General features: G+C 52.4%; 1 protein-coding gene across 1 annotated transcript in view; it reads left to right on the top strand.

Annotated features, from left to right (window-relative positions):
• Positions 1-12,086: 12,086 nt before the first annotated feature.
• CUEDC1 (CUE domain containing 1) overlaps positions 12,087-15,262 on the top strand; it is a 74,341-nt gene continuing 71,165 nt past the window's right edge. The window contains exon 1 of the mRNA XM_070560816.1: positions 12,087-12,224. The gene's annotated coding sequence lies outside the window, so the exon portion shown is untranslated. The remainder of the gene's footprint in view (positions 12,225-15,262) is intronic.

The raw sequence follows: 15,262 nt of genomic DNA, 5'->3' as shown, positions 1-15,262 counted from the left end.
TCTACAGCTGATCTGACCTTGGCAGATTACTGGATAACCTCCCCCTGTGTTGTAAAAGTCGGGGGGCAGCAGGTCAATGAGTAATGGTTTAGGGTTGAACACTGATTGGGTCTGTGCATTGATCGAGAATCCACCTTGTCTTGGCTGCCCACCTTTGGGCAATCTAAGGCCCATTTAGTTGCCAAGAAAGAAATGGAGGGAGGGTCAAGGGCTTTGCTTTGGATCTTTGTATGATCTAGCCCTCTGCTTGGACCAACAATTGGGGGTTGGCTAGTTAGCTTTCCCCTTCCCAAGGCAGGCACTTGACCCAGATCTTGGCCCTGGACCATGAGGGTCAAGTATACTTCACCTTACAAAAACTGCCCTGTCATGGTAAGGGAATGGATTTTCACACTTCAAATTCTGTATCGCCACTGACTTCCATCATAATTTCAGAAATTTTCTTCATCCCTGATTATCTTCTTGACATCCCACCTCCCTAACAACTCTTAAATATCTCTTTGAAGAGTGCATAAAATAACTTAAAATCACTATTCTTATTGGAGTGAATCCTTTCTGATGTGTGTAACTGCCAACTATGCAGGAAGAATTCTCTGGGTGTTTTTGTAAATTCACAATGTTTATGGAGTTTTCTCAAAGTGAGATCTGCTGCATTTGGCTGCATCAGCCCTGTTACCTGAATGTCACTTTTTCCTAAACACATCTATAAAGAGCCTGGAGCAAGAACTACTCGTCTAAAGATGGACATTTGAGGACAACGTTCTGTTCTGCCAGTGAGCTATTCCTTTGGCACAGTAGCTGGAGAGGACGAGGAGACCAAGGGGAGTGGAAGGGACATGCCCTTCCAGTGACTGGTCCAGCAGCTCTGTCTGGCACTCAGTGCTCAGGTCCAGCTGGGAGCAGATGTGCCAATTCTAGAGGCTGCTCACGGAGAGGGGAGTCAGCCTCAGAGACTAAGATGGGAAGCTAAGCCTTTGTTGATCTTAAAGGCAATTGGGGGCCACCAAAGCCACAGTCCCTACAGAGTCAGCCTAAATCCACTCAGAGATCTGGCTTGAAAGAGGCTGGATCCCCAAGGCCCTTGCTCATGAGCCAAGAAATTCCTAGCTTTGTTAATGGTGGGAAAAGAGCCAGAGAGAAATCAGCCTTGCTTATGGGGAGAGAGGGAGGAGGGAAAGGGGAGACTTAGAGGTTAGGAAGAGGCCCAGAGAGGGGAGAGAAAGATTTTGGAAAAAAATGTCCTTGTGCTTCCTGTGGTGTAACCCCTACCCTGACCCCCTCTGCTCTCCCTGCATCTGCCCTGGGCTGGACATGATTACTCAGAAGGCTCTGAGACAGGCTGCTAGTCCAAGCCAGCTGTGACAATTTCAGCTTTAGTCAATGGGCAGAAAAGAAGACGTGCTCTTCTTAGCCAGAAAAAGGACAAAATCAGTAGCTGAAGAAACAGGCAAGATTCAGGGGGTTGGTACAAAATCGCCCCTGCAGTGGGGACCCATGAGCCACTTCCAGTTGAAGAGGTGGGCCTCCACCTTCCTGGAGTCCCAGAGCTTCATCCCAAGAGAGGAGGCCCCGATTCCAGGGTGGCCTGTCCAACACAGGGGGGGGAAGTTGTACCACTTTGTCAGCATCAGAAGTTGTGTGGCTGTCAAGGATCTCTGAGGGTGAAGAATGGGGCAAGGGTGGCGCTGGAGAGAGAGAAAGGAGACAGAGCCTTTGTATACGCTGTTCCCTAGGGTTAGAATGTCCTCCCCACAAGCAACTTTTCAACACTTTTCTCCATTCTGAGACCACAGATATCCTGCAAAGTCCACATTAAATGTTGCTCCCTTTGAGACCTTCCCTGTAACTTTAGGCCATTGGTTCCTTCCTCCTTGGTATAACAGGAGGAGCTGGGAGATATCCAAATAAAGTGGAGGTAGACCAGCGCCCCCCAGAAGGAGGCTAGTTCGTAAGTTCAACTATGGGTTCCACATGTTTTGCCACATCCCCTAAATTTTTGGTCCCAAATTAGTGGGGCCATGGCAGTCTATGGTTTTTGCTGACTTTCCCTTGTATCAATGAATCCCAATGTCCAGGAAGCCTGAAACACAATGAGGAACCAAGCACCATGGCCCGAAACAGCAACAGCAGGTAAGTGAGGCCCCCAGAGGATCCAGAGCAGGGCGACAGCTGGCATAAGGGACGGCCAGGAGGTGCTATGATACAGGGTTGCAGTCAAAAACAGAGGCTTGGAATATGACAGGCCTGGGTGTAAATCCAGGCTGTGCCCCTTGGAGCTGTGTGACCTTGGGCAAGATATGTAACCTCTCTGGCCTCAGTTTCTTCAGCTGTAAAATAAGGATGATAATGGTTCCAACCTAGTAAAGTATTTGAGAATCTAATGTCTGTAAAGTGCTTAGCACAGAGCCTGGTATAGAGAAAGGAGCCTCAAAATTCAATGTACCCCACCTCCACCCAGTCCTCCTATTTCCTGTCTCAGTAACGGCAACATCAATTCGCTCAGAGGCACCAACTGCATTCTCTGAAACACCGGCAAAGGAGTCAAATGCCTTCCTGCATGGCTTCCCCACTCAGATTTTGAGAACTGGTATCCAGCATGGGAACCAAAGCCTTATCCCAGGAATGAGAAACTTAGATGGACAGCACATCTCCTGAAAAGCAGCTAATTGAAGGCTGGCCAGAGATGTGCCAAGGAGGGTTCAGGTTAGAGCCAGAGAAGAATCACCAGACTGGGAGACCTGGAAAAGGTGCCGTGATATGTGCCTATCCGGGAAAGGGAAGCATCCTGCTTCATACCACTTTATTCCGCCACGGGCACTATAGCTAGAGAAGACGCCTGGACAGCCCCCCTCTCCAATCTCACCATCCTGACAATTGGAGAGTTAGTTCTTAAAACATGCTGCAAGCCTGGCACAGGCCTGGCACCCTTCCTTCCCAAGAGGAAAGGAAGCACCACCACCTACCCAAGCAGGATGGAGGAGGGAAGCCTGACATCCTTCTCAGACCTGCTCGCTCCGAGTCAGCCCTCATCAGCTCCACCCGCTCTCGCTAAGGCTGCCTGGACTCACGCGCTCTGGGAGAGGAGCCCCTCAGAGCGCGCTACAAATGTGGGTTTTGCCAGGGCTGGATCAGTCAACTTGCTGTGGTGCCCAAGCTGCCAGGCTTAGCACCCGACGCCCTCCACCTTTTGGCCTCTTCTGCTTCACCGGCCTCCCCTCCGCGATTTCCCCCACCGTAGACTCGAGTTAGAGCGGGGCTGGTGGGGAGCCCAAGCAAACAAACAACCCCGGGCGTGTCGGCCCGCCCCGCCGGGAGCATTGCCGAGCCGGGATTGGTTGATATCTCCTGCGTTCTGATTGGCTGGGTAAGGCTGCTCATTCACAGAGAGCTTTGCTGTTCTCCGGCTGAAGTTTACATCGCTGCTGCTACACTTTCTACACTCTGCACAACAGTTGTGCGCATTCTATGTAAATACATAAAATTCAGTTCTATGATTTCCATAGATTACATGTCCCCGAATACAGCGTTGGCCCTCTGAAGGACGGCCGAATCTGTCAGTTTATTGTATCATATGTCCAAATCCCAGGTGCGAGTGAATGGAGAGAGGCTTGTGGGAAGCTGTGGGAGGACGCGTTATGCATCTCCGGGCGAGGTCACGGTTTATCCTGGGATGCCCTTTTTTGGGTTAGCTTTTCAGAAGACCCACTTTTGCCAGCACCAGTCCTTTCTACCATCTACACTCACATTTCACATTTCCTTGCCTTCAGGCATGCTGTTCCGTATGCTAGGAATACTTTTCTTTCTCATTTACCTACATCGTTTGTTTGTGGTTAAATAATCCTGCTCAATAGGATCCTGTAGAGCAAAAGGCTGATTGCAGGGCTTGGGCAGGGAAAACACAAAATGAGCCTGGAATTTTTGAAAAACGTTTTATTTGAAAATAATTTCAAACTTGCAAAAAGTTGCAAAAATGAAAATAGTCTAAGAATCATCTGTACACCCTTTAACCAGACGCACCTGTTATTAACATTTTATCCCTTGCTTCATCATGTGTGGGCACTCTCTCTCTCTCCCTCTCATTTTTTTCTGAACCATTTCAGGGTTTCATGCATCACGGCCCTTACCCCTAAATACTTCTATTTCCTAAAAATAGAGAGTCACTCTTACATCTCAGCCCAGTTATTAACTTTATACATTTACATTTATATGACACTTTTACTAATCTATCATCTATATTCCTATTTTGTCAGTTGATCTAATTATTTCTCCCCTCCAGTACAAAGTCTAGTCTAGGGTCAGGTACTGCATTTAGTTGTCATGTCTTTCTAGTCTCCTTAAATCTGGAACACTTGCGTAGCTGGCTTTTTATTTTATTTTAATTACAGACCCTTGCCTTTTTTTTTAATAGGACATTTCTCATTTTGTGATGGTCTGATGTTTCCCCATGATTAAATTGAGATTATGCATCCTCAGCTGGAATACTGCCGAGGCCATGTGTCTTCAGGATGTCATATCTGGAGTCACACAATGTCGCTCTCTCCCTCATAGATGATGTTAATTTAGATCATCCAATCCAAGTGTCGCACAGTTTCTCCACCGTAGGATTTCTCCCCCCCCCACCCCGCTTGCAACTAATAAGCAGTCTGCGGGGAAACACTTTGAGGACCATTCAAATATCCTACTCTTAATCAAAATTTCCCCCTAGATTGAGCATCCCTTGATGGTCTGATTCAGTGTTTACCATGATGGTGTAAACATCTCTTTGCACAAGAAGGTAAGGACGGGAATGTATCATATAAGAATGGGAACATATTGAAAGAACGCAAAAGCTAGCAAATGGCCAAATCCAGAACAATCTAAGCATCAAAACAAATAATGATAGGGACCAACCAGTGGTGTAGTGGTTAAGTTTGTGCACTCTGCTTTGGTGGCCCGGAATTCACCCGTTCGGATCCTGGGTGCAGACATACACACTGCGCATTAAGTCATGCTGAGGCGGTGTCTAGAAGAACTCGGATTGACAACTAAGATATACATCTATGCACTGGGCTTTGGGGGAGGAAGAAAAAAAAGGAAAAAGATTGGCAATGGCAATAGATGTTAGCTCAGTGCCTATCTTCCTCACAAAAAATTTAAAAAAGAAAAAAAAGAAAAGCAAATAATGATAATAATAAATTATAAGCTATTGAAGGAAACCAATAATCCATGAATTCCTGATAAATGAGTGACTATATCCTCCTGCTCCTTTAACTCTCAGTTCAGCGTTCCGGTAAACCAGCCCTGCAGTGTTTGCTGTGCCCCTCTGTGCTATGGTACCAGCTGTGCCTCTCCTCTGACTCCTCTGACTGCCACCATCAGGTGACACTTCCCTGCCTAGGGAATAGAGCTGAACTGAGCCCTGGACTATACCCCTCCCCAACCCCTTCCTCAAAGGAAGCAGGCTCAGAGGCTCAAGTGGGAGACCTAGAGCTGAGAGTCTGGACTTGGGAACCCAGTCCTGCCATAGCCGCAGGGTCCTCTTGCCCAGAGAGGCTCAGCCTCGCCTCAGGGAGAGCTTTCTGTTCTCCCTTTTAAAGAGATACGGTTCAGTGAACTCTCCCCCAAAGACATCACTCGGCTCTCCAGGGTCCTCCACCCACCACCTGGGAGCTGGCTGTGCCCCACCCCAGGGAGGCTCTCCCACCAAAGAATAAGAGATTTTTGCCACTTCCACTAGTGCCCAGAGCCCCACTCAGGGGCTGACGAGGTCGTGCCAGCTTCCTCTCCTTCCTTCCCTGGCCATCTACCGTCTACCCTCCAAGTAGGAAGGAGCCCTCCCCAGGACACCACCCAGAGGCCCCTCTACCTGTGGCCCTGCTCCCCAAGTCCCACTCAGGAATATTCATCCTGCCCCACCCCCAACCTCCTCCGTGGATCTGCATCACTGGGAAGAACCAGATCTGAACATCTGGCCTACATTGATCTCAGGCAGGCCTGCTTGGAATCATAACCACGACAAGGAGTAAAGCAGGCACCATTCATGGAGTGTATCAGAGTGATGAGGAGCAGGCTCAGCAGCCAGACCACCTGAGTTCTTATCCTGGCTCTGCGAAGAGGCTTGGGCAAGTTCCTTAAGCTCTCTGTGCCTCGGTTTCCTCATCTGTAAACAGGGCCTGATGGTAGTACCTACCACAGGGCCACTGGGGAGTGAGTGAGTTAACAATGTAAATGTTAACTGGCACATAGTAAGCTTCATGTGGTGTCTGCTTTTATCATTTTTGTTACTGTCAATATTGTTATCTCCAGGGGCATAGTGAAGGCTGTGAGCTCTGGAGCCACAGGCTGGGTTTGTGTCTTGGTTCTACCACTCATTGTTGGACCTTGGGCAACTTCCTGTGTCTCAGTTCCCATATCCGTAAAATAGAAGTGGCAATAATGCCTGCCTCTTAGGGTTTTTCTGGGGATTAAATAAGATAAAATGTGCAAAAGTGCTTAAAACAGGGCCAGACATGTTGTAAATGCTCAAGAAACTTTATCATCTACTATGATTATTTCTGTCTAATGAGGAGGAAGGTACTATTCTTATCATTTTAGAGATGAGGAAACCGAGACTCAGAGAGGTTAAGTAGTTTGCCCAAGGCCAGCCAGCTCATAAGTGGGTACAGCAGGGATTCCTGTGTGCCCTGGGCTGACTGGCACAAAGGTCTGGGCGCTGAGCCACCACACCGTCCCTAAGGAGTTTAGACAGAGTATAGGAGGAAGAAGGAATCTGCTGCTCCAAACTGGGACTGAACCTCTAGCCTCTGAATTTTTTGGAGCAAATGCTTAACTCGAGGCTGGCTTTCCCCAGGAGCTGGTCCGGTGCAGGACCGGGGGACCTCGCTGCCTCAATTCTTGGTGTTGTCAGGAAAATCAGAGCAAAGGTTAATACTGCATTTTCAAATTCAGGCCCGAGCCTGTAAAACACCCCTTCTCTGCAGATTCCTTAGTTTGGTGTTCCAGGCTATTCATTGTCACACCCTCCTTGCCTTTCCAGCCTCATTTTGCTATGTACCCACCGCCCACCCTGCTGCTGCCATCCACCCTGCACTCCGGCCACAGTGGATATTCCCCCACGTCAAATACGTCTCAACATTCCCAGCCTAGTGCCTTTGCTTATGCTGTGCCCCAAGATGGGAAGACCCCTGTCCTCAGCGAAAATCGTTTCTATCTCTCAAGGCCCAGCTCAAAAGCCAGCTCTTCAAGGTGCTCTCTCTGACCTCTCCCCCACGAGAATTAAGCACTTCCCCCCTGTGCAGCCCCAGAGCCCTCTGCCTACACCTTGATTTTAGTAAGTGTCACGCTCTGCTTGTACTATTTGCTAGCTGCTCCACATCTCGCCTTCCCTTTAGACGTGGGGGGCCAGGAGGGGCTACAGATTGTTCATCTTTGGGTCTCAGTATGGGTACATGGGAGGTGAACAAAACCAGTCATGGAACTGGATTGAAATAGCCTCAGCTAAACGTGACTATGGACAACAGTTAGTTATGTTAACTCCTCCTTCCAATCATAACGATCTTGAAGGCCTAATCTAGGCACATATATATGATTATAAAGGAATGTAGAATGTTTGATGTAGGAAATTTGGAAAATCTGGAAAAATATTAATAACACAGTAAAAGTTATCTATAAAACCCTCATCCAACAATTGTTAACATGTTGGTAAATTTTCTTCTACGTTTGTAACTAACTAAATAAAAATAAATAAATGGGCTCACGTTGCATATACTGTTTTGTGGCCTCCCTTTCCCATAACATATCATGAATATTCTTATAGGTATTAAATATTCCTGAAAAACAGTTTTAATGGCTATATGGAATTCCATTTGTCTACGCCTACTGTCCACCCCACCACCTTGTAGAGGTCAAGGTGGCAGCCTCGTCCGAGAGGCGGGACCCTTGGAGCCTCATGTTGCCCATGAAGGGAAAACACATGGTTTTTGTAAGAGCAAACTGGGCACGGCTCACCTGCCTGTCAGAAGCCAGTCCTCTGGCAAATATTTACTCACTCGTGGGACCTGCCAGCCTCACGCTGGGAGGTGCGGGCACTGAGACAGGAGACACCTTCTACCTTCTGGGAGCTCGTGCAGAGACCAACAACAATACCACACACTATATATAGGCTGGCAGGATAGACACAGGGACTGCAAGGGAAGGAGGGTTCAAAGAAAGTGCCATGGGCATGGCATTGGTGCTGGCACTCTGGGAAAGAGATGAGGGTCCCTGGGAACCCTTCTCTCAGATGGGAGTCACACTGGCAATCCCATAGGCATCCATCTGGTTATTATCCCAGAAGGGGGGCATTTACTCATTTGGGGGGGGCCACTGCTTCCACATTTCACACGCTTGTTCTTTCAAAACTCCCAAGTGATATTGCTAATTCTTTAAAAGTTTCCTCTGAGTTTCTTGGTCAAATGGTAGAGATGGCGAAAGCGATAAGCTTACCTGGATGTTAACACCAGATGATGAGATGAAGATGGAGAAAGGGATAGGACTACCCAAATTATCTGGATTTTAGCATCACTTTCTTTCCCACCTTGGGCCTCCTTAAGCTGCCCCTGGTGGTTGTAGGAGGATGCGAAGGTCTCCTGGTGGCTGGGACAATGTGGTCAATTCCAAAGCCGCAGCCATATGCTCTCGTCCACCATACGCGCCCTGGCATTTGTCCTGGGCTGGGGAAATCCCAGAAGGGAAATGTCCTGTTTTCCCTGTGGTCCAGCTGGAACCTACTCTTTCCAAGCCTGAGCCCCACAGCACTCCATGAACCTCATCGTCGTGGAGAAGTGAGACGTGGCAGACGCTCTCCCATTTCTCTGTGCTGAATATCACCAGAGACTTGGCAAGAGGCTTTCCTCACCTTCCCGTGTACTCCATGGGAACAGCAAGTGGTCTTAGCTGTTCTAGCCTGGGGGAGGGTGGTGGGGTGAGCACAGGAGAGGGGAGGGGCTGGATTGTGGGTTAAGTGCAGGCTAGGAAGTGCCACTCTAAGGCGTTGAAATGTCATTCTCCAAGCAATGGGGAGTCATCCATGACTTTTCAGCAGGACAGAAACATCACCAGTCTACGCTTTAGGAAGTAATGCCGGCATCGAGGAGGATGGACTGAAAGGCAGGGGGCCTGGTAGCCTGAGCAGTGTGAATGGAGAGGCAGCTGAGTCCAGAGAAATTCAGGAAGTAAAAGCCCTGAGTTTGCTTAGGGGTCTGAACGTGGGAGAGGAGGAAGGCAGCATGTGAAGTCAGTAGCTCGGGTGAATGGGAGGTGCCCTTCTCCAGGACAGAGAATTCCGGCAGAGGAGGATGTGGAGATGACAGGTTCCAGACTTGCCATGCTGAAGGTGAGGTGGCTGTGGGACAGTCTGTCCAATGGCAGCTACACAATCCAGTCAGGAGCTCAAGAGAGGGAGCGGGTGCAGGAGTCGTTCATCAACACACTGCACCTGACAGCATTATCATCGGTAACAACACTAGCACTTATCGAACAGGTAATGTGCCAGGCACTATGCTGGATACTTCACACATGTGCATTTAATTCTCACCACAACCTTTTGAGGTAGGCACAGTTGTGAGCCCCAAATACAGATGAGGAATCTAAGGCACAGAGTGAGTGACTGGCCCAGAGTCATGTAGCGTGCAAGTGGACCAGTCGATGGTGGTACCCGCTCCGCTGGATTCCCTCTGCGAGAACATCCAGCAAATTGTAGGATTTGTGGAAAGCCAGGGCAATGGCCTGAGGGCAGGGCAAAGTTGGGGTAAGGGTTTCTTAGAAGAGGGCATCCTGTGGTGTTTATAGGTATGAAGCAGAGACAGGGGGAGAAAGAAGGAACTGAGTGTCTCCTGAAGCAGACAGGAGGGTTGGGCTTGAGAGCAAAAAGGACATCTCATCCTCTGACAGGAGGAGAGACAATAAGGGCCTGAACCAGGTAGAAGCTGGAGGAGTAAAGGGTGAAGGGGCATGAAGGAGGAATGAACAGGACCTGATAACCAACTGAATGTGGAGAGTGGGACACTGAGGAATGAGGTTTCCTGCTGGGAAGCCAGAGAGGGAGAAGGCAGCTTGGGGAGGGAAAGGCTCTGAGTTTGCTTGTGGCCTCCTTGAGGATGAGGCCTCTGAGGAACCGGCAGGTGGACAGCCTCTGTGGGCAGCTGGGTGTGGGGTCTGACCCGCAGGACAGGGGTCTGGCCTGGGAGCCTGGAGCATGGGGAACAGTCAGCTCAGAGGCAGTGGTGGGAGTGCAGGAGGTTACCCAGTGGTTGTGTGAGGCAGGGAAGGGGTCTGAGGAAAAGCTTCCAGCAAGACAGCCCTGAAAGGAAGCATCCGTTAGCCAGGCCCAAGAAGAGTTCTTCAGGGAAGAGCGTCCATTACCGCGACTGGTTTCATTTCATGACTATGTGAGTAACATATTAAAAGATTTTGTGAGCACTCAGAGGCGAGTGCAAACAGGGAAACCCCCAAGTTTGCAGATGCATTTTCTGGGCTCTGAAACCCCAAAGTGATAGGGAGGAACTGCGGAAGGATCTTGCGAGTAAGCAGAAAAGTGGCCGATGAACCACGCCATGCATGTGTAGCGTAACAAACGTGGCAGCAGGATCCAGCGAGGAGGCTGAATCCTGAGCTCTGTGACAGCTTCAGCAGAGGAGCCAGGAGTCAACATGCAGGAAGGGCCAGGCCATCCAGATTAAGATCTTTAACCTGGGTGTGTCGACCACGTCCTGGGGTTTCAAGAGCCCTCTGAAACTGAGTGTACCACCAGGCAAAGGAGCCTGAGGAGAGGCAGCAGGAGAGAGCAGATCCTGGGATGCGTAGGGGAACCCAGTCCTGGAGCTCAGCTCCACATGCGAACCCAATGTTGGGCCTCCTCAAGAGTGTGCGGTTCTGAGGTTTCTCCCCCTCCCAGGTTCCCAACCTGCTGAAGAAACCTACCCTTGACATGCAAATGATGGAAACACACTGGTGTCTGGGGCACTTTGGTTTGTGGTTTTTACCATCAGATGTCTCTGTGGCTGAGCATGTTGATGTGTCTCAGCAGAGCTAGGGGACTGCAGGCCCTCAGAGGAGGAGGGGAGAGGGGGCTATTCCCAGGAGTCTGAGCCCCGACGGGCAAGTGGGTCTCCAAGGCAGGCTCTTCCAGGAGGAGGGTGCAGACCCTTCACAAGCTGTCTAGGGGCAGAGCTGGAACTGCATTCTGGCCTTCACCCTCCTCAACAACGAAGGCAGCTCCTCTTCAAAGCAGGTGCTTGGTGGTCACCATGTGCCCCACCCTACCCATCCCCAAATTGGAGTCAGAAACCAAACTACGTGGAGAAAGAACAGCCAAGGTTGATTTCCCATTTATTAAACAATCTTCTGTGGAAAATCTTCTCAGGGCTCATAAACCCCTGAAGTGGCCAGGGATGTTGGGGAAGCAGGAGGGGAGATGGCAAGTGGTATCTGATGGTATGAATGAGGAATATCTTTGATTTCCTGACCCCCTCCCCACCATCTCCTCTGACCTCAGCATTTTATTTGTTTCCTTTCCCGAGCCTTAACTCCTAGAAGGCCGCCCCTCCCCCACCCTTCAGCTGTCCCAGGCCCCAGATGTGCGTCCACACACTGCATTCTCTCGGTGCAGCCCTGCTGTCAGGCTCCCCTCCGAGCCCGGGTCTCGGGTCTCCCCGCCCCTCTCTCTTGGGGGTGCGCCTTCCCAGCGCCGCTCCTCGAGCCAGGGGGAGCAGGACGCCCCGCACCCCGCTCTGCCCGGGAGACCCAGGCTCCTCGCTCACCAGGAGTCACCGCGGCCGGTCCTGGGTGGCGCGGGGGGTGGCGGGGGGTTGGGGGGACACGACCGGGATTTTCCTAATCTTCACCCGGCGTCCCCCGGCCCCCGAAACTGTGTTGCTTTCGGACCCCATTCCTGCTGCCGGCCTCTCTTGCATGGAGTCAGGCGTCGGAGAGGGTCTGGGGGCGCCGCGGCCTGGCCCCCGCCCCGCCCGCAGCCCCGCTCCTCCCCGCCGCCCCACTTGCGGCCCCGCCGGCAGCCGCGCAGGGACAGCTGCATTTCTCGCCGCCCGCCGCTAGGAAACTGGCCTCGCCTCGCATTCTCCGCCTCCCGCGCCCCAGCCGCGCCGCCGCGCCGGGCCCGCCGCCGCCGCCGCCGCGGGATCGCGGCCCCTCCCCCGCCCGCCGGCCCCACCGGCCCGCGGGGAGCGGACGCGCGTGGCGGCTGCTCGGTAAGACCCTCCCTTCGCCCCCGCCGGCGCCCGCCCGGGCCCCGGCCGCAGACCCCGCGGGCCGCCCCGCGCGCGATCCCGGCCCCGGCCCCGGCCCGGCGGCCCCACCTTCCCCGGCCCCGATCGCCGAGGCGCCGCCGGGAGGGCCGGGTCGGCGCGAGTTTGATTCCCGGTGCTACCGCCGCGCCTTCCCGGAGCCCGCGCCGCCCCGGCCGCGTGCGGCAGGTCCGGCCCGCGCTTCCTGCCCGAGCCCCCACCTCATCCCGGGCCGTGGGCGCGCGGGGCGTGCGGGCAGCCGGGGCTGGGAGCCGGGCGTGGGATCAGAGGGGTGGGCGCGGGGAAGGGAAGCGAGGCCTCCCTGCGCCGGTGCCGGTGCCGGCGCCGCCCTGAGCCCCTTCTCCCGCCGCTCCCCCTTTTGTGCGGGCGCCCCTCCCCGCTGTGCCTGGGCCTGGGGGCGTTGACTGGTTGGCGACGGCTGGCGGGGGGCGCAGGGGGCAGAGCTCCTTTTAGGAGGAGGGGAGGTTCGCTTCCTGCCGCCGCCGATGTCACAGGTCAGCTCAGCCTTTCCTGGTCCCACCCGGTCCCCTGGGAGCTGCATCTCCCGCCGGCTCGGCTAGGAAAGTTCAGCACGCACTGTCCCCGCCCCTGCTCCCCCGCCCCTCCGGCGCTAGGTGCCCCGGGCTCTAAGCTCTAGGGGGTTGGTGTTGCCGTTAATTCATTCTCTCCTCTTGGTTTTCTCCTTGCATTGTTGCCTTACACCTAGCGCTGGCTTGCCCATGTCTTTTCCCCTTAAAAGAAGTTTTAGCTCCAAGAATTTATACTGAAATTAAATTCCTGGAGAGGAATTTGTTTTAGGGGGAGGGAGGTTTTAGATTTTACTTTTTTTTTTTTTTTTGGTGAGAATGGAAGGTGAGGGGAGTGACCGCGAGTTTAGAAATAAGATATCCTAGAGGTGATACAGGCTAGGAGAAGACCATCTCACTCCCCACCTGACCCTGAGGCAGGAGCATCACCTTCCTGTTGTTTATCCTGCGGCGGGGTGAGCCACCTGGCCCAGGAGAAGGGACTCCAGGAGATGCTCTGGGCCTCTTATCTCTTTTCTTGGCCAGGCATGCTCATCTTTACAGCCTGGGTGGAGTTAGCCAGGTGTGCCTGAAGGAGGTGAGGGACGCCAGGAACTCTCATGGGGGAAGTCATCTCATCATGAGGTTCGGCTCCTGTGGGATCAAGTGTGAAATTGGGCCCTCTCTCTTGTTGGGGGTCGATGCCATTGGGACTTCAATTTGAATGGAGGGTGGCATCATCCCAAAGATGGCTCAGGGCTCCAGGAAGTTGGAGGCTGGGTTTGAAACCCCTCTGTCCACTTTCTGCAGCTGGAGGAAGCAGGAGACAGGGGAACAGGAGAGGTGCCTCAGGCCAGGGCACATCCCTGAATAGGAGCGAGACCTTGGACCACTAGGATGGCCTGGGGATGATATTATTATGACTAGGGGGGAATTTGGGGCCAGAGGTTGGATGGGCCCATTTGAGAATCTGATGAAAGCTCTAACTCCTTCCTCCTCAGAAACATGCCTGCCTGCAGGGACACATTTCCTATGCAGTATCAGAGGGTTACTCTACCCGTTGCAACTGGGACGCCTATTAAGACCCCTGATCTAGAGTCTGTAGTCCAGCCTAGGCCGTTCAGAACAGTTCCCTCCTTTGTGAGCAGTCCGTGAATAACCCCCAGGGTGCGAAGAGCAGACCTCTCAAGAGAGGTCTTTTCTCATGACCTTCCACTGCAAATGTGGGCTTGTGGCCATGGAGATCTGGAAACCCTGGACCAGATCCCAGCTCCTTACGGATAGCCAGAGGATGGGGGCAGATGGGGTGGCCCTTCTCCGGGGCTGATTTTGCTGTGCGTGTGGTGGGAAGGCTCTGGGCGCTGGCCCAGAGAATTAGGTAAATACAGGGATTAGGGTGAGGGATGGATGTTCTGGTGTTTCAATTGGCTGTAGGAGCCAGGTGCTTTAGGAGCCCCAGCTCATTCTTGGGGAAATGGGGTGAGGTGGGAGAAGGTGCTTCAGTGGAGAGTGTAAGGGGGACACTCTTCCTCTTGAGGAGGTGTGGGGGCAGAGTTGTCCAAGGTCAGGATCTAGGTATTGTAGGTTCCTCAGGTCCTTCTGGACTTAAAAGGCAAGTGGGGGCCAGAGGGAATGGCTGTCACCATCCCCAGGGCATCCCCGAGGGCGCCTGGCCTGCTTTTTCTTTCTTAGCCAGACTTCACTGGGCCCTGGGCTGCTGCTCAGGTGACTGTGGCATCTACACTCGCCGGGGATCTGGAAGAGCCTGTAGTAGGGTCTCGCGTCTGTGAATTCCCTGCCTTGGTGTTGAGAAGCCCTTCTTAGGCTCAAGTGCCTGCAGACAACTGTAGCTCATGGGGTTTTTCTTTGTCTAACTAGCAGGCGCCATGTTTGGCATATCGTAGCACTCACATTTGTTTCTTCCCTAAAAGCTTCCTACATTTGCTCTGCCTTGATGGATTTCCCCATCCTGGCCATAAGCAACATAGGCAGGAGTATTCTAGTACTCGGGGGCAGGAAGCTGGGAGGCAGACAGGGACCACCTCTGACTATACAAGGTAGCCTGGAAGAGGCGATGCCTCTGTTGTGTTGCTCTTACACTTATGGGAAGTAAGAGCCATAAAGGGCCTTGGGAATGCTGTTGGCAGGTGGTCCCTGACTTGTGACTTGGAAGTTGTCTGGGTTGGATGTAAGGGTCCTATGGCAGTGACTAAAGATTCACCTTCCTCGGTGGCCAGGACTTGTCTGCTGCTGCCCACATGCCACAGGTTGTTGAGTTTAGGATGCTGGTTGTGTTGGCTCACTCAGTGCTTCTCTGATTCCCTCTGCTTCCGGCCTCCTCTGATGTGTCAGAGCAATACAATGGACTCCTAATAATGCAGCTACCACTCTCATCTTTGAAACAGGTCCTAAATGATAAAAATGGTAACAATGGCTGTAAACAGAAACTCCCTTTTCAGAAAAAGTGACCGTTTC

Source organism: Equus przewalskii, chromosome 10 (assembly GCF_037783145.1).
Source record: "Equus przewalskii isolate Varuska chromosome 10, EquPr2, whole genome shotgun sequence".
NCBI lineage: Eukaryota > Metazoa > Chordata > Mammalia > Perissodactyla > Equidae > Equus > Equus przewalskii.
The sequence above is the reverse complement of the archived record's forward strand: the minus strand, read 5'-3'. Positions and strand labels throughout refer to the sequence as shown.